This window comes from Phyllobates terribilis, unplaced genomic scaffold, assembly GCF_046119375.1.
Source record: "Phyllobates terribilis strain yellow unplaced genomic scaffold, ASM4611937v1 Scaffold_8__6_contigs__length_399053987, whole genome shotgun sequence".
Taxonomy (NCBI): domain Eukaryota; kingdom Metazoa; phylum Chordata; class Amphibia; order Anura; family Dendrobatidae; genus Phyllobates; species Phyllobates terribilis.
The window spans coordinates 293,350,228-293,369,793 of NW_027362768.1; the positions used below are offsets into that span (position 1 = coordinate 293,350,228).

General features: G+C 47.1%; 1 protein-coding gene across 4 annotated transcripts in view; it reads right to left on the minus strand.

The window, feature by feature from the left end:
* The window catches only part of LOC141157322 (microtubule-associated serine/threonine-protein kinase 3-like), a 490,040-nt gene extending 470,987 nt beyond the window's left edge, over positions 1 to 19,053 (minus strand). For 3 of the 4 annotated variants that reach the window (XM_073644404.1, XM_073644408.1, XM_073644401.1), the window contains exon 1: positions 18,995 to 19,053. The gene's annotated coding sequence lies outside the window, so the exon portion shown is untranslated. Of the gene's footprint in view, positions 1 to 2,246; positions 3,107 to 18,994 lie in introns of those variants that run through there. The other variant, XM_073644403.1, reaches the window with a different exon arrangement.
* Positions 19,054 to 19,566: the final 513 nt, after the last annotated feature.

Genomic DNA, 19,566 nt, shown 5'->3' on the forward strand with positions numbered 1-19,566 from the left:
GAGGACAATGAGAGCACCATCATGAGAGAGCGGCAGATACTCCTGGCGGCCAGAGACTGCCCATTCCTATGCCACCTTTATGCCGCACACCAGTCTCAGCACATGGCATATTTCATCACGGAGTATCTGTCCGGTGGCAGCCTGGAGGATTTGATCAGGATGTGCGGCTGCCTGAACATCGGCAATGTCAGGTGAGAAAAAAATCTGAGGTCAGGGTGCAGCTAAGCGAGTGCTGGAAGGGCATAAATTTAGGGTGCTGGATGCAGGCGGTGGGGTGCCATGGTATTTAGGGATTGTTAGAGAAGGGTTTGATGACATTGATACTACACTCTGTTCTCTCCATCAGATTCTACACAGCAGAGATTGTATGTGGCCTCCAGTTCCTCCATGGACACAACATCGTCCACCGGTAAGCAGAACTTTCCTCCTTCTCTCTGTCCCCTTTACATTCTGGAGATATGGCCCTCAGCTTTCCTGGTGTCCTGCCCCCTATTCTACCTGATATTGCAGGGACCCATTCTCCATCTCTTCTATCACTGAACAGAATTCTTATTTTCTTTTTTTATTGCAGAGATATCAAGCCAGATAACATCATGTTGGATGCAGATGGCCACATCCGTATTATCGACCTTGGGCTCGCCCAAGATGGCGTCACCTCCTCCAAAAACATCTCTGGAGTGACGGGCACTTTCCATTACATGGCCCCTGAGGTGCATCGTAGAAAACGATACGGCGCAGCAGTGGACTGGTGGAGCCTGGGGATTGTGGTGTCCAGGATGGCAGCAGGACGATCCCCATTTTACAACGGCCCCGTCAAGCAAATGGCTTTTAAAGCTATCATCAACGAAAAGCCAAAATTTCCATCTTGGCTTGATGCTGACGTGAAACATCTCATCAAGAAGCTGCTGCGCAAAGACCCTAAGACGCGCCTGGGTGTCAGCGGGAACATCCGAAAGCATCGATTCTTTACCACCATCGGCTGGGAGGATCTGGAGGAAAGGAGAGCAGAGCCACCATTTTTACCATTCAGGCCAGTTCTGGAGAACCATCATCTGCAGTGGCCGGAGCATGGAGTCCTTAACCCCGTGGCCGGATTTACGTACGTGTCACCTAGCTGGGCCCGGTAAGGATCTCCTGATCTGGGGATAACTCCCATCATAACTCACATTGTGGTAATCATCATCATCCATCTTGTCTTTTTTCACTTTTTCTGCCAGTGACTCAATATCTCTGTTTTTCTTAGGTGGCTGAAAAGATCTGGACTGTGAAAGAATCCACGACCATCTGGTGAGTGACCGCTATACACACAGGACACCTATTATATGATGACATTGTAGCTGATGTCACATTGTGGTATGGTCCATTATAAAGACCTAATATAACAGAAGATCCGGTTGATAGAATATTTCACGTCTTCCTCTTATGTCTTGCAGGATGAGCCCGAGCCAACTGCCCAGAACTTCATGCCTCCTGTCTCTGCTGCTGTACGTCACCTCGGCTGCCCTTCAATATCAACTCTCTCTCTACCATCTTCATGTCGGACCACGGCCATTGTTTTGCTGCCCCAGACCCTTGACTTGGCCTCCTCCAATCCTGGGCTGGCATCTGACACCCTTCCAGCCCGAAGATCTTCTACCCCCAGGAGCGGCCTGTGCTAAGTTTCCATCTGGTGAGTTCAGGAAAAATAGCCCTGGGGCAGCCGAGCAGCAGAATCTACGGAGCGACCATTATCCCTGAACTCACCTTAGCACAGGCCTGGTAAGTACCGCACCCATCACACATCACATCACCCACACTACATGATCAGTACAGGCCCCCACACTACATAATCAGTACAGTCCCCCACACTACATAATCAGTACAGGCCCCCACACTACATAATCAGTACAGGCACACATAGCACACAGTAGATTTCGGCACATAGATATAGGACACAGATCGGCTTTTGATCCTGGGATTTAATCTGATCGCCATATTTGGGGTCAGGAAGGAATTTTCCCCCCTGATATGAGGACAATTGGCCTATTCCTCACAGGGGGTTTTCGCCTTCCTCTGGATCTACACGGCCTTAAATAGGTTTAGTATAATAAATTAATAAGTAGATTCACACACTAGTAGCATAAGAAAAAAAAGTTATAAAAAATACAATTTTCTTTGTTTATAAGAAAAATTAGTTCCCATGAATATAAATGATAATTAGTCCAAGTAAATAAAAATTATTTAAATTTTTTTTATTTCACACTTACATTACACAGGTTAGGTATCGGCCTTTGATCTTGGGATTCATTCTGATCGCCATATTTGGGGTCAGGAAGGAATTTTCCCCCCTGATATGAGGACAATTGGCTTATTCCTCACAGGGGGTTTTCGCCTTCCTCTGGATCAACACGGCCCATAAATAGGTTTAGTCTAATAAATGAATAATTTACACATATACATGATACTAAAATATAAATTAACTCCATCTTTAAATAAAATCTCTTTTAACCCCCTATATCTTTGTGTTTGTCGTTATTTCATTGGACGTCCTTGTTGTTATTATTATACTGCCCCCTATGTCTTGTGACCGCATACACATTAGGATGAATTTGGTTGAACCCCCCGATATCGTAACTATCCTATGATGATAAATAAGCTAATTGCTCTGATTCCTGGGAGTGTCGGCTCCGGAGCAGGAGATGCTGCTGCCCCTCTCATTACAGCTAATAAATGAGAACAGTGATCGGGGTGCCCCCTCTAATTACTCAGAATTTCCTATTAGGACATTGGAAAGAATAGGTTTCCTAAAGCAGACAACAATTGCTGTATAATAGAGGACAGGCTATGTTACAGCGTGAAAAGGAGGCAGGAATTCGGCAGAACCATCCAGCGATAAAACCTCGATTTATTCAAAACCCATTAAAAACAGAAGCATCTAAGGAAACCATGTTAAAACCTGACGCGTTTCTGGCACAACACAGGCGCCCTTGGGCATAGTCGCCCTATGTCACTGTGTGTCAGGGCAGCTGGGAACTATTCAGCTCACAGAGCATTGCTTGGACTGGAAACACTGGATGCAGCACAGCGGGGATGGTGGATCTGCTGCAATGCTGCCCCCTGCAGTCAGGACCCCCATATCATGGTCGCTCCTTCGATCAGATCCTTCATAGAACCTGCATGCAGAAGGAGAATCCCCTGTAAAGAGGTGTCCACAGCGAGAAACGTGATAGGAGCAGTTATTGTGTCATTTCCTAGTGATCGGTATTTGGGAATGCAGGATAACAAGCAATATGGCCGCCATTACCGATCGTACAGGGGGCATCACTAAGCTCTGATACACCCTGCATAGTACATGGTGTAATGACACGTCCCTTGACATTACTGACTTAGTTGAGTAAATTCCATATTACAGGGTCTGGGAAAGGTGAGTGACAGGAGCTGTAATGGCGGCCATATTGTGTGCCGCAAAGGATGAGATTCCCCAGTGCTATGTAGCATTTATGTCCGGAGACTGCCACCTACTGTCTAAGCAGAACCCTGCGGAACCAACATGAAGAGGAAGAGTTTTAGGGAGGAAGAGTCTGGACAGAGCACCGGTGTAACAAGCCAGAGTATACCCATGGAGACACCACCAACCACACAACTGAGAAACAGATTCCAAGGACTTGTGGAGGACGAAGATGGCACTCCTAAGGATGAGGAACTACCAGCAAGCAAAAAAGAAAAGAGCACCCAGAAACACCCAGAAGCGACAAGAAAAAGGACAGCCAAGAAGGGAAGAAGAGTGGTGGTGGTGGGAGACTCACTACTTAGAGGAACAGAAGCAGCTATCTGCAGACCGGACATAACCGCAAGAGAAGTATGCTGCCTCCCAGGGGCGAAGATCAAGGATGTTACCGATAGGATACCGAAGCTCATCAGTTCCAAGGATGTCCACCCATTTCTTCTGATACATGTTGGCACCAATGACACGGCAAAGAAGGACCTACCGACAATCTGCAAGGACTTTGAAGTATTGGGGAAGAAAGTAAAAGAACTGGATGCGCAGGTAGTTTTTTCTTCTATCCTTCCAGTAGACGGGCATGGCGTCAGGAGATGGAACAGGATCCTTGATGTGAACAACTGGCTGAGACGATGGTGCAGACAACAAGGATTTGGATTCCTGGACCACGGTGTGAATTACCTCTATGACGGACTCCTTGCCAGAGACGGACTACACCTCAACAAAAGCGGGAAACACACATTCGCCAGGAGACTCGCAACACTCATCAGGAGGGCGTTAAACTAGAAGAAGAGGGGATGGGAAGAAAAACGCCGGACACGAACATGCAACCAGAGAACATACTAATGAAAGATATGAAGTGCGACAAAGAAGGTCCAAGACAAGATACTTGGAAGGGAGGTAAGAAAATTTCTAACACAATCCACAGGGAGAAGATTGGAACAAAACAAAATCGTGTAAACTGCATGCTAGCAAATGCCAGGAGCCTGACAAATAAGATGGATGAACTGGAAGCAGAAATATCTACAGGTAACTATGACATAGTGGGAATAACCGAGACATGGTTAGATGAAAGCTATGACTGGGCAGTTAACTTACAGGGTTACAGTCTGTTTAGAAAGGATCGAAGAAGTTGGAAAGGGGGTGGAGTCTGTCTATATGTAAAGACGTGTCTAAAGCCTACAATACGGGAGGATGTATGGGAGGGAAATGAGGAGGTCGAGTCCTTATGGGTGGAGATACGTGGGGCAAAAAACAATAATAAAATTATCATAGGAGTCTGTTATAAACCACCAAATATAGCAGAAGCCACGGAAAGTCTATTAATGAGACAAATAGACGAAGTAGCAAAAAATAACGAGGTGATTATTATGGGGGACTTCAACTACCCCGATATAGACTGGGAAACCGAAAGCTGTAGATCTCAGAAAGGAAACAGGTTTCTGTCAATTATCAAAGACAATTATTTGTCACAACTTGTGCAGGAACCAACTAGAGGGACAGCCCTTTTAGACTTAATATTAACTAACAGGCCAGACAGAATAACTGAGGTGCAGGTCGGGGGGCACCTGGGAAATAGTGAGCACAACATTATACAATTCCACATGTGCTTCAGTAGGGTGCCCAGCAAGGGAGTCACAAAAACACTGAACTTCAGGAGGGCAAAGTTTGATCAGATAAGAGATGCCCTTCACCTTATAGACTGGGATAGTATCTTCAGTAATAGGAGCACGGATAGAAAATGGGAAATTTTCAAAACAGTCCTACATAGTCACTGTAGAAGGTACATACCTTATGGGAATAAAAGGGCTAGGAATAGGAGGAAGCCAATGTGGCTAAATAAGGAAGTCAAGAGGGCAATGAAAAACAAAAAAAAGGGCTTTCGGTAAACTTAAACAAGAAGGCAGCGAGGAAGCGCTAATATCTTATAGGGAAAAAAACAAAATCTGTAAGAAACAAATAAGAATAGCAAAAGAGGAGACAGAGAGACTAATTGCCAAGGAAAGTAAAACGAATCCCAAACTGTTCTTTAACTATATAAACAGTAAAAGGATTAAAACTGATGGAGTTGGCCCATTGAAAAATCACCTGGGTAAAATCATAGAGGGCGATGAGGTTAAAGCAAACCAACTCAATAGCTTCTTCTCCACTGTTTTCACAAAAGAAAACAATTTATCGGAGGAAATGCAGAGTGATAAAGTAAACCCTCCGCTAAATATCACCCACCTAACCCAGGAGGAAGTTCAGAAACGCCTAAATAATATCAAAATAGACAAGTCACCAGGCCCAGATGGCATACACCCCCGGGTACTAAAAGAATTAAGTAATGTGATAGACAGACCGCTGTATCTTATATTCAAGCACTCTTTATGGACAGGGACTGTCCCACTAGACTGGCGCCAAGCAAATGTGGTACCAATATTCAAAAAGGGGTCTAAAAGTGACCCTGGGAACTATAGACCAGTCAGCTTAACGTCTGTTGTGGGTAAATTGTTTGAAGGATTTCTTAGAGATGCTATTGTAGAATATCTTAATGATAATAACTGTCTAACTCCATATCAACATGGATTCATGAGGGATCGCTCCTGCCAAAAAAACCTGATGGCCTTCTACGAGGAGGTGAGCTCACAGCTGGACCGGGGAGAGTCAGTGGATGTTGTATACCTTGACTTCTCCAAAGCGTTTGATACCGTGCCACACAAAAGGTTGGTATATAAAATGAGAATGCTTGGTCTGGGGGATAATGTGTGCAAGTGGGTAAATAGCTGGCTGAGTGATAGAAAGCAGAGGGTGGTTATCAATGGAGTAAGCTCAGGGGGTGTCAGGGTTACTAGCGGGGTGCCTCAAGGGTCTGTCTTGGGCCCTATATTATTTAATATATTTATTAATGATCTAGTGGAAGGGTTGCATAGCAAAATAGCAATATTTGCAGATGATACTAAACTTTGTAAAGTAGTTAATACAGATGAGGATAGGGCACAGCTACAGGAGGATTTAGATAAATTGGGGAGTTGGGCCAAAAAATGGCAAATGGGGTTCAATGCCGATAAATGTAAGGTCATGCACATGGGAAAGAAAAACAGCAGTCACCCATACATATTAAATGGGAAACCGTTGGGGAAATCTGACATGGAGAAGGACCTGGGCGTCTTGGTTAATAGCAAATTAAATTGGAGTGCCCAGTGTCAGGCAGCAGCTGCGAAGGCAAATAAGGTAATAAAGGGAATGGAGGGACTAGAATACCCAGAGAGGTTGTCAAAATTAGGCCTATTTACGTTGGAAAAGAGAAGGCTTAGGGGAGACCTCATAAACATGTATAAATACATCAGGGGGCAGTACAGAGATCTCTCCCATGACCTGTTTATACCAAGGATGGTGACAAAGACGAGGGGGCACACTATGCGTCTGGAGGAAAGGAGGTTCCTGCACCAGCATAGAAGGGGATTCTTTACGGTCAGAGCCGTGAGACTCTGGAACTCTCTGGGAGAGGAAGTGGTGATGTCCAACTCACTTAATGAGTTCAAGAGAGGCCTGGACGCCTTTCTTGAGAACAATAAAATTACATTTTATGCTTAGTTAATTAATCCAGGGATTTAATCTGACTGCCAGATTGGTGTCGGGAAGTGAATTTTTCCTCAATGATGTAAATTGGCCTATACCGCATGTTTGTTTTTTTTGCCTTCCCCTGGATCAACGCTGCGGAATAGCTGCAGTGCACAAGAAATAGGCTGAACTGGATGGACGCTTGTCTTTTTTCGGCCTTATAAACTATGTAACTATGTAACCCCGAGTCCAGACTATACCCGGGGTTTAAAGGAGTTGTCCACTACTTTTACATTGATGCCCTATCCTATCCCATTCAATTGAATAGGAGGCTGTTGTGCAGTACAACGCGGCGGCCACTACCACTTGACAGCGGAGCCCCGCAGGTGAGCGCTTCCGGCCAGAGCCTCCGATAACAGCTGATCGGCGGGGGTGCCGCATACGGGACCCCGGCCGATCATACATTGATACCCTATCCTACGGATAGGGCATCAATGTAAAAGTAGTGGACAACTTCTGTAAGAGGCCTAGGCCATTTCATATTCCCTCAGGCCGGATTACACCCCCTGTATATCAGCAGCGGTGAGTTATATACACAAGAATTACTTAATTTTTCAACATCTTAATGGGGGTTCAGGTTTGTCAGGTAAGTTATGTGAGAAGGTAACTGACTTAAATCCTAAAGTTCTAAACACATAGAGGTGGAACTCTAACATCTGAGTCACTACAACCAACAGGACACATCTCAGATGATAGACTTCTCAGTCACATTGTATTGTAAGATCAATCTTCATCATGTGATTAACAACACAAATACCTACATGGAAGTCAGTATTAAGTGATTAAAAAATGGCACCTAAAATCTCATTTACAAGGGCTCATAAAATAGAGGGGTATATTCTGGAGGGATTATAGTTTGGCCTAGGCTATTTTATACCCCCAGGTATAGTTTGGCCTAGGACAGTTTATCCCCTGGGGGGTATATTGTAGCCTGGGGGGTATAGTTTGGCCTAGGCTATTTTATACCCCCAGGTATAGTTTGGCCTAGGACAGTTTATCCCCTGGGAGGTATATTGTAGCCTGGGGTGTATAGTTTGGCCTAGGCTATTTTATACCCCCAGGTATAGTTTGGCCTAGGACAGTTTATCCCCTGGGAGGTATATTGTAGTCTGGGGGGTATAGTTTAGCCTAGGCTATTTTATACCCCCAGGTATAGTTTGGCCTAGGACAGTTTATCCCCTGGGGGGTATATTGTAGCCTGGGGGGTATAGTTTGGCCTAGGCTATTTTATACCCCCAGGTATAGTTTGGCCTAGGACAGTTTATCCCCTGGGAGGTATATTGTAGCCTGGGGGGTATAGTTTGGCCTAGGCTATTTTATACCCCCAGGTATAGTTTGGCCTAGGACAGTTTATCCCCTGGGAGGTATATTGTAGTCTGGGGGGTATAGTTTAGCCTAGGCTATTTTATACCCCCAGGTATAGTTTGGCCTAGGACAGTTTAACCCCTGGGGGGGTATATTGTAGCCTGGGGGGTATAGTTTGGCCTAGGCTATTTTATACCTCCAGGTATAGTTTGGCCTAGGATAGTTTATCCCCTTGGGGGTATATTGTAGCCTAGGGGGTATAGTTTGGCCTAGGCTATTTTAATAACAATCTTTTCCCCCCTTATTTAATACGTTTTTGGTGCAGATGTGAAGCCGCGTTTTTATTGTGTTTTTTATAGTACAGAAAAGCTTTCATTCTGCACTTAAAAAATTATCTGCTTTTTTTTACAGGTGTTTTTTTGTGCTCCACATAGAATCATCTAGAGAAATAAAAGCACCAAAACCACACAGCTGAGCCGAGTCCTTGGGCACACAGCGGACGTCTATTTTTGTTAAAGTAGTTTTTATTAAGGACTTTTTTACATAAATGGGGTAAAGGAAAAGGGGAGAGACATATTATATACTAGATGGTGGCCTGATTCAAACGCATCGGGTATTCTAGAATATGTATGCGGTACACCGGGCGCAATCAGCAGAGCGCTGTTTAGACTTGGCGCCAACATAGCTGATTGGTCGGCTGCCACCAATCAGCGTCGTATTAGTGTGGGCCCGGGAGCGGCGCTGCTTGTGCGGGTACTTCCGCTGCGAGCAGCTGGGAGATGAGCGGCTGCTCGCAGCAGAAGCATCCCGACCGGCGGCGCCGCTCCCCGGTCCTCCCTTCACACTTACCGTCGGGAGATCAGCGCCGGTCATCTCCCGGATGCATCGCCGCTGACCTCCATGCCGCAGATGAGCCGCTAAAGGCCGCCATCTTTTTTCTGAAATCCCGCGTCGCTGATTTGCCGCGGCCGGACCAATCAGCGACGCGGGATTTCCTGGACAGAAGGACAGACAGACAGACGGGATAAGACAATTATATATATTAGATACACAGTAATAAAGAAGCAAACAAGAACAAAATAAAAGAAAAAAAAGTCAAATGTAAAGGGGTGAAAGATATACTCAAAATAAAGGGTGGAAAGGGTTAAGGATGAGAAGGGGGAAGGAAAAATATATTTTATTAACCCCTTTAAAGCCCAAGACGTACTAATACGTATCTGCGCCCTGGACTTAAGAGCCTGATACGTATTAGTACGTCTTTGCGATCGCGCCTACACAGCCTGATTGTCATAGCTGACACCCAGAAATGTGCTGGGAGTGGTCCCGCACCGCTCCCGGCACATTAACCCCCTCAATGCTGTGATCGAAGTCGATCGCAGCATTGCGGGGGCAAGGAGAGGTGATCGGGATACTTGACTCGCCCCCTGGGCCGTGGGGCACGCGGAACCGGGCAATAGGGAGACGCTGGGAGTAGTAGTAGTGGCGGCCCGGTCCCGCGGCTCAGGGTGGTCAGGCCAGTGGTAGTCTGCTACGTGCTTCAGATAATGTCCGACTACGCCACCCATGGATTGCGGTTATTAGGAACCGCCGCTGCAAGGCAGACCGCTGGGGCTGATGGTGGGTGCAGCTGAGGTGGTGTGACTCCCCACGGAAGGAGTGCAGCCCCAGGGCAGTGTAGTGGATGGTGGGAGTGATGGTAGTGAGAGTCTCAGTACTGATAGTGCTGGAGGCGCGAAGGAGCACACGGACAACAAGTTACAGTCCAGGGTCTTTACTCACAGTTCGTTTGTTCCGGGTCACTTCCGTCGGCAGTGACCGCCCGAGCCGTGCTGCGTCCACCAGGTGAGGGGCTCGGTCAACTCCCAGGCAGTTCAGGAGCATGGCACAGGATCCCCTTTAATCCTTTCTCTGGCCTGCCTCACCAGTGACCCACTTTTGTCCAGCTGCCGCGGACCTGTGCGGTTAAACGTGGGCCCCGTCCTCCGCTGACCTATATGGTGCCTTCCTAGCAGGTTTGATGAGGTGTCGCACCAACAAATGATCACGACGACCGGTCTTTGGCTGAGGGTAGTTTCTCCTCCACCAACTTGGGATCCGGTACCCTTAATCTGCCTGACCCTGCACCCTGGATTCTCGTGGGTTCTTAGGGTCCCTTCCACCTTCTTGTTCCTGAGCCCTTCTGTTTCTCTGTCTCTCCTTCTCTTTCTCTGTTCCTTTCTGTTCCTTTCTGTTCCGTTCTCTTGGAGCTGAGATGAGCCAAAATCCCAGCTCCGCTTCACCTCCTCCTCGGCCTCTCACTAGGCCCTCCTGGAGTAGAGCTCCTACAGAGCCTCTACTCCCTGTCTTCTCCTCTGGCTGAACTGACCCAGAACTAAGATGGTGCCCACCTTTTATACCTCCCTCTGACCATGAGCCCAGGTGACCAGCAACCAATGGGCTCCTACCTACACTCAGGAACCAACCCCTATCTGCCCCTACAGCACTGGGTGTTCCACCCCCCTCCCCACTCCAGACAGGGACATAGTCGGTCGTGCCTGCACTTCTGTCTAGTGGGAGCACCGTTGAGCTGTCCCTCGGAAATGGGGTGTGTGTGCTGTATGCAGCTAACTGAGCCCTGGTCCATACTCCATCCTTACCTGGGAGTGGAATATCACACCTCTGGTCTGAGGTGCAATACCCCTGTAGCGGCCGAACCCTCGGGGCGCTACATTCCCCCCTGGTAAAGCACAGCACGTCCTCGGGCTGGAAAAGAGCAAAAACAGATAATTACAGGACATGCAAAAACTTTTTAAAACTTTTCACATCAGAAAACAGGCAACATGGTTCAATTCCCTTTATGGGAAACGCTTTTCTTTTCTTGTCACTATTATAAAACACTTTGCTAATGCCTCTGGAACTCTTTTGTCATATAAAACATCTTGTAAAACATTTGCATTATCACTTAGCAGCATATAAAACTTTCTCATGTAAAACATTTTTAAGTAAAGCACATTCTTGGATTCTTGGATCATGGCCGCGGTGCAACTTGCGACCAGGTAAAGGTGCAACAGTCCAGTAAACTTGTCTTGAGGTAGACGTTGCGGTTTTTGTATAAAACCAGTAGGGGGCGCTTTAGGAAGCGCAACTATGTACAAGGGGTTGACCGCTCTCAGTCCTCGGTCAGTTTTGGGAAGGGAATGGCTGCTCACAGTCCTCAGCCTGGTGGGGAATGAGGGGCACCCAGGTAACAGTTCAATATTTGTCCCAACGGGGACCACACTTTCAAGACGGGAACAGTCCCAAAAACAGTTCGGATACCCTGACGGGTAACTATGCACACCGGTACGTGGCTACTTACTAGTAGCGGTGTCCTCCATATGCTCCTTCTTCCTCCTCATATGGTTCTTCAGACCCGTCCGGGTCCTCTTGGCTCTCCTCATAGCCGCGGTGTTGTAGCTCCTCCTCAGTGAGCCGATGAACATGTAGGGCGTATGGTCCTTTTGCACCTACGTGGCGGGTAAAGGCGACCACATCACCAGGGTACAGGTCACGGCCACGATGTCCCTCCGGTAGATGACTCTCCATGTCCCTGCGGGTCACAAAGACGTCGCCTGCGGTTTCTGGGCCCCTGATAAAGCCCCAGCCGTTCTCCATGTGGAACTTGACTATGGTCCCGGTGATTCGGGGACCACGGGCTGCTTGGGGGTCTTGGCGGGCCTTGCGCTTTTGTTCAGCACTCTGGGCTTGGAGCCGTTCCTCCCTGACGCGCCTCTCTCATCGCTCCCGCTCAAAGGTCGCCAGTTGCTGGTGACAGGCCTCCAGACGACGGACCGCGTCTGCCCGGGTCTCTTGAGAGAACCCCATCAAGTTCTCGCTGGTGGGATCCCACGCAAATTGGACGTCCTGCAGTGGGGGTAGGGTGACCTCCACGGGTTCTGGAGGCGGTATCAGAGGCTCGCGCGGGGGCTGGGCCTTCCATGGCTGATTGCCGGTCACTTCAGCCGGCCACTCCAGCGGCAGTCCATCCGGACCGGTGTGATGTGCAATCAGGTCCACACCCAGCCGTGGTATAGTGGAGGGACCTGATCTGGGAGCAGCGCCCGGGGGCACTCGGCCTTGCGACCAGGCCGGGGGTCTTTTGGTGGCGTCCGATGTCAGTCCCGTCCGGGACAGGGGCGCAGGCGTAGCGATGGCGCCTGGGTCATCCAGGCCTTGCGACCGGGCCGATGACGCTTCCTGCTTTACGGCGCCCGGGGTCAAGGGGCGTGGCGCCGGGCGGGGCGTGGCCGCGGCGCTCGCCGCTTGAGGCCTAGCGGGGAGCAGTGGCGGCACGGCAACAGGTGCGGTGAGTGGGGCTTCCGGTGCTGCGACGGGAGGCTGGGGCAGGCTTGCGGGTGCTGGGCTTGGGGTGGTGACGTCCCCTTCACTTGCCTCAGTCCTCGTGGCTCCCTCTGCGGCGTCGCCTCTGGTCCTCTCTCCTCCTGCGCCGTCCTCAGAGGCAGGCAAACCCCGGGGTGCGGCTGAGGCCTGTCGCTGGTGGGTCTCGGCCTGCCGGGCCAGTTCCTCTCTCCACTCGGCGAGTGCACTCCGCTGCGCCCGGACCATCCTCCGCTCCAGGTCCTCCAGTGCAGCTTGCGCACGCTCCGGGTCTCTGGGGAGCTGCGCTAGGACTTCTGCTAGGCTGCAGAGTGGTTCGGCCTGCAGCAGGTTTCGGGCCAGGAGGCTGGTGCTGCTGAAGGCGTCCATTCCCGGGTGCGGTCTGTCTGGACTGATCCAGACCACCCCCTGCCCCGCAGTTTTCTTCTCTTTCCGCCCCCATGGGGGGTGGTCCTGGGGCATTCTGCTGACAATCACTCTCAGGGGCAGCCCCCCCACGTTGACGGACATTTCCACAGCAGTGCTCATGGTTGTTGGGGGCGGGCTTCCTCTTTGGCGCCATTCTGGGACCCGGCCCACGATGGGAGGCGGCCTCCTGTGGTCTTTTGGCGCGCACATTATGGCGCTCGTTCTTCTAGGGCGGGCGCCATCTTTAGTACAACGAAACAGTCTCTTTTCAGGCGTGCAGTACCCGTGGTTAACGGGCACGAAATCCTGCCGACTACGCCAAAGCTGACTCGCCCCCTGGGCCGTGGGGCACGCGGAACCGGGCAATAGGGAGACGCTGGGAGTAGTAGTAGTGGCGGCCCGGTCCCGCGGCTCAGGGTGGTCAGGCCAGTGGTAGTCTGCTACGTGCTTCAGATAATGTCCGACTACGCCACCCATGGATTGCGGTTATTAGGAACCGCCGCTGCAAGGCAGACCGCTGGGGCTGATGGTGGGTGCAGCTGAGGTGGTGTGACTCCCCACGGGAGGAGTGCAGCCTCAGGGCAGTGTAGTGGATGGTGGGAGTGATGGTAGTGAGAGTCTCAGTACTGATAGTGCTGGAGGCGCGAAGGAGCACACGGACAACAAGTTACAGTCCAGGGTCTTTACTCACAGTTCGTTTGTTCCGGGTCACTTCCGTCGGCAGTGACCGCCCGAGCCGTGCTGCGTCCACCAGGTGAGGGGCTCGGTCAACTCCCAGGCAGTTCAGGAGCATGGCACAGGACCCCCTTTAATCCTTTCTCTGGCCTGCCTCACCAGTGACCCACTTTTGTCCAGCTGCCGCAGACCTGTGCGGTTAAACGTGGGCCCCGTCCTCCGCTGTCCTATATGGTGCCTTCCTAGCAGGTTTGATGAGGTGTCGCACCAACAAATGATCACGACGACCGGTCTTTGGCTGAGGGTAGTTTCTCCTCCACCAACTTGGGATCCGGTACCCTTAATCTGCCTGACCCTGCACCCTGGATTCTCGTGGGTTCTTAGGGTCCCTTCCACCTTCTTGTTCCTGAGCCCTTCTGTTTCTCTGTCTCTCCTTCTCTTTCTCTGTTCCTTTCTGTTCCTTTCTGTTCCGTTCTCTTGGAGCTGAGATGAGCCAAAATCCCAGCTCCCCTTCACCTCCTCCTCGGCCTCTCACTAGGCCCTCCTGGAGTAGAGCTCCTACAGAGCCTCTACTCCCTGTCTTCTCCTCTGGCTGAACTGACCCAGAACTAAGATGGTGCCCACCTTTCATACCTCCCTCTGACCATGAGCCCAGGTGACCAGCAACCAATGGGTTCCTACCTACACTCAGGAACCAACCCCTATCTGCCCCTACAGCACTGGGTGTTCCACCCCCCTCCCCACTCCAGACAGGGACATAGTCGGTCGTGCCTGCACTTCTGTCTAGTGGGAGCACCGTTGAGCTGTCCCTCGGAAATGGGGTGTGTGTGCTGTATGCAGCTAACTGAGCCCTGGTCCATACTCCATCCTTACCTGGGAGTGGAATATCACACCTCTGGTCTGAGGTGCAATACCCCTGTAGCGGCCGAACCCTCGGGGCGCTACATACTCACCTCTCCTGCCAGCGTCCAGCGATGTCTGTGCGGCTTCCCGGATGTTGCCATGACAACCCAATGTCGTCATGACAACATGTGGGTCACCAGACGGCAGGAAGATATTTTGGTCATGCGCAATGCATGACCAAAGTATCTTCTGCATCTGCAGCGCTGACAGCCTGTATAGCACAGGGATGGTGCTGCATTCCTGTGCTATACAGGCGATCAGAATAAAAAAAAAGTGAAAGTCTCAAAGTGGGACAAAGAATAAAAGTAAAAAAAAGTGTTAGAAAGTGAAAAAAAAAAATTGTAAAAATATTAAAAAAAAGATAATCCACCAAAAATAAAAATATAATGTACCCATCAATAAATATTATTATGAAAAAAAAAAACCAAAAAAACAATAAAAGTACACATATCGCCGCATCCGGAACGACCTGACCTATAAAACTGTCCCACTAATTAGCCCCTTCAGTGAACACGGTAAAAAAAATAAATAAAATAAGAATAAATAAAAAACGAAGCAAAAAAACCTATGCTTTATCATCATACCACCAAACAAAAAATGGAATAACACGTGATCAAAAAGACAAATATAAATAAAGATGGTACTGCTGAAAACATCATCTTGTCCCGCAAAAAACAAGCCGCCACACAGCTCCATCAGCCAAAAAATAAAAAAGTTATAGCTCTCAAAATAAAGAGAAGCAAAAAAATATTTTTTTCTATAAAATAGCTTTTATTGTGTAAAAGCACCAAAACATAGAAAAACTATATAAATGTGGTACCGCTGTAAACGTACTGACCCGAAGAATAAAGCTACCTTATCAATTTTACCACACGCGAAACAGCATAAATTTTTTTTTTTTTTTTTAAAAACAAGTCCTGAATTTTTGGTTTTTGTTTATCCTGCCTCCCGAAAATCGAAATAGAAAGCGATCAAAAAATGTCACGTACCTGAAAATGGCACTAAGAAAAACGTTAACTCGTCCCGCAAAAAAACAAGCCATCACATGACACTGTCGGACAAAATATAGAAAAATTATAGCTCTCAAAATATGGCGATGTAAAAACTAGTCTTAGCAAAAAAAGCGTCTTTTAGCGTGTGACAGCTGTCAATAATAAAAACCCGATATGATTCTGGTATCACTGTAATCGCACCGACCCGAAAAATAAAGTCGTCTAATCACTTATATCGCAAGAGGAACGGCGTAAAAAATAAACTCTCGGGTTAGGGTTGTGCTAGGGTTAGGGTTGGGGTTAAGGTTGAGCTAGGGTTGTACTAGGGTTAGGGTTGGGGTTAGGGTTGAGCTAGGGTTGTGCTAGGGTTAGGGTTGGGAATAGGGTTAGGGTTAGGGTTGGGGTTAAGGTTTGGTTAGGGTTGGGGTTAGGGTTGGGCAAGGGTTAGGGCTGGGCTAGGGTTAGGTTTGGGATTTTTTTCAAAAGTAAAAAAAAAGATGACGATATGGCGACCAGTGTTGAGCGCAAGTGCTCGCTACTTGAGTTTGCATCGGGTGGCGGGTATGCACTGAGTATCGTGGGTGTTCGAGTGACATGCTTGAGTCTCCACCTCATATGCTTCGTGGCCAAAAAAACCTTGCGGGGATTGCCTGCCATGCACGAGCGATCCTCGCATGTTTTTTTTGGGCAGTCTAATAACCGTGAAACATGCGGAGCAGGGACTCGAGCATGTCACTCGAGCACCCGCGATACATGGTGCATACCGGAGTACCCGATGCAAACTCAAGTAGCGAGCACTTGCGCTCAAGACTAATGACAACTTAATCAATATGATGACCTAATGTTATCAAATTCTGTCGTACCTCTGAATTCAAAATGTTCACTATACCCCTAGATAAAATCCTCGAGGGGTGTAGTTTCCAAAATGGGGTCACTTGTGGGGGGTTTCCACTATTTAGGCATATCAGGGGCTCTCCAAACGCAACATGGCATCCGCTCTCGATTCCAGCCAATTTTGTGTTCAAAAAGTCACACAGTGCTTCTTCCCTTCTGAACTCTGCCGTGCGCCCAAACACTGTATTTTCCCCACATATGGGGTATTGGCGTACTCAGGAGAAATTGCAGAACAGTTTTTGGGGTCCATTTTTACTTCTTACCCTTCGGAAAATAAAAAAATTGGGGCTAAAACATCATTATTGTGGAAAAAGTTAATTTTTTTTATTTTCATGGCTCCATGTTATAAACTTCTGTGAAGCACCTGGGGGTTCAAGGTGCTCACCACACATCTAGATAAGTTCCCTGAGGGGTCATGTTTCCAAGATGCTGTCATTTGTGGGGGGTTTCCACTGTTTAGGCACATCAGGGGCTCCCCAAACGCAACATGGCGTCCGCTAATTATTCAAGCAAATTTTACATTCAAAAAGTCAAATGGTGCTCCTTCCCTTCCGAGCCCTGCCGTGCGCCCAAACAGTGGTTTTCCCCCACATATAGGGTATCTGCATGCTCAGGGAAATTGAACAACAAATTTTGGGGTCAATTTTTTCCTGTTACCCCTGCAAAAATAAAAAAATTGGGCCTGCAGAAACATTTTTTTGAAAAAAGTTAAATGTTAATTTTTTCTTCCACATTCCAAAAATTCCTGTGAAGCACCTGAAGGGTTAATAAAGTTCTAGAATGTGGTTTTGAGCACCTTGAGGGGTGCAGTTTTTAGAATGGTGTCACTTTTGGGTATTTTCTGTCATAAAGACCCCTCAAAGTGACTTTAAATGTGATGTGGTCCCTAAAAAAATGGTTTTGTAAATTTTGGTGGAAAAATGAGAAATCGCTGGTCAACTTTTAACCCTTATAGCTCCCCAACAAAAAAAAAAATGTTGGTTCCAAAATTGTGCTGATGTAAAGTAGACATGTGGAAAATGTTATTTATTAACTATTTTGTGTGACATATCTCTCTGATTTAAGGGCATAAAAATTCAAATTTTGAAAATTGCAAAATTTTTGAAATTTTCGCCAAATTTCCATTTTTTCACAAATAAACGCAAGTGATATCGAAGAAATTTTACCACTATCATGAAGTACAATATGTCACGAAAAAAACAATCTCAGAATCAGGGGGATCCGTTGAAGCGTTCCAGAGTAATTACTTCATAAAGTGACAGTGGTCAGAATTGTAAAAATTGGCCTGGTCATTAATGTGCAAACCACCTTGGGTTGTAAAGGGGTTAAGGAAAATGGGAAAAAGGGAGAAAAAAAAATAAAGGGATAGAAGGAAAATGAAAAAGATTGGTATGTACAGGATAGGCAAAGGAAAGGGGTTATGATACACATATACGATACCTTATATATAAAATATTTAATAGGGGGGAAGAAAAGGAACGGGAAAGGCAAGGAAAGAAAAGGGGAAGGAAGAACGCCTGTAAAACAGGTGGAGAGACAGGAATATAGAGAAATACTAACTTCTAAATAATGTAAAATACTGTTTGAATTGTAAGAGCGGGCGCTGTTCTCATGAAATCACATCCACTTTGCTTGGACAGTTAAACACACCAAAATTTGTATGCAAAAAAGCAGCATTTACTCTACAAGTGAACACGGTCTAAATTTTAAAGCAAAGTGGACATGATTCCATGAAATCTCCGCTCTGTGGTCTGAAGACGCTGCTGAACTCTGCGGTTTTGGTGCATTTTTTCTCTATAATCTCCTTCTGAAAAAAAAAAAAAGCACGAAGAAAAAAATGCAGCTGAATTTTTAAGTGTAGAATCAAAACTTTTCTGTACTATTAAAAAGCGTTAAAAACTCTGCTTCATATCTGTACCGTAATCGCATCAAATAAGAGGGAAAACGCATAGAAGAAAAGCAGCAAACACACAATAATCAGAGAAGATTGTTACTGCGTTGTGTGGTGCGAACACCTACAGACAAAAAGCAGCAGAAAGAACGCAGCATTTACGCTACTTATGAACACGGCCTCAGCATTACAGTTTTATTATATTTTTTTATGGGTTTAATAGAGAAAAAAAAATCAATCATGCCAATTTTTTACGTCATTTACTGATCCCGTAAATAATCTGATCACTGTGTTGTGAGGGTCGTTACGATTACAGGGACATCAAATATGTCCGTGTTATGTGCTGATTTGTGATGCTCATTATTTTAAAAAATATGCATTAAAATGACAATATGTCTTTCATTATCATGTGTTTTTCATTATTTTTTAACAATTTTATAGGATGAAAAAAATCTCTTATTCTCCCTGTAGAATAAAAATACATACCGTCCATTGTACACAGCAGTGTATTTCAATCAGTATCATCTGCCTGAAGGCCGAGCCTGCAATACAGATCAGTGACATCATTAGAACTTGTGGTTCAGCAGCTTAAAGCCCCTTATCTGTAATGTAAAGGTTGTGAGCACAAGACCTGGGATGAGTCGCAGAATTTTTTTTTTGTATTTGCTAATTAATTTTAATACTTATATAGGAACAAAAAAAAGTTTTCTTCACCTCAGGATACAGGCAACATAAAAATATATTGTTATATATACAATGTATTTCTAAGAATATTTATACTCTGCTTCTGGGTGCATTGCCTGCAATAGAGGTCAAGATAACCAAGTTCTCCTATCTATAACATTGTGGGGTATGCCTTGTTGGTAGAGCACCAGCCGATGAACACTAAGATGAACACAGAGATGTGAGTTTGATTCCCACCAGATCACAGGAGGCAGAAGAAGTAAATATATCATTTAATTTATGCAGCGAGCAGCCCCGCCCCCGGAGAATAATTTAATTTATGCAGCGAGCAACCCCGCCCCGGAGAAAAATGTAATTTATGCACGAGAAGCCCC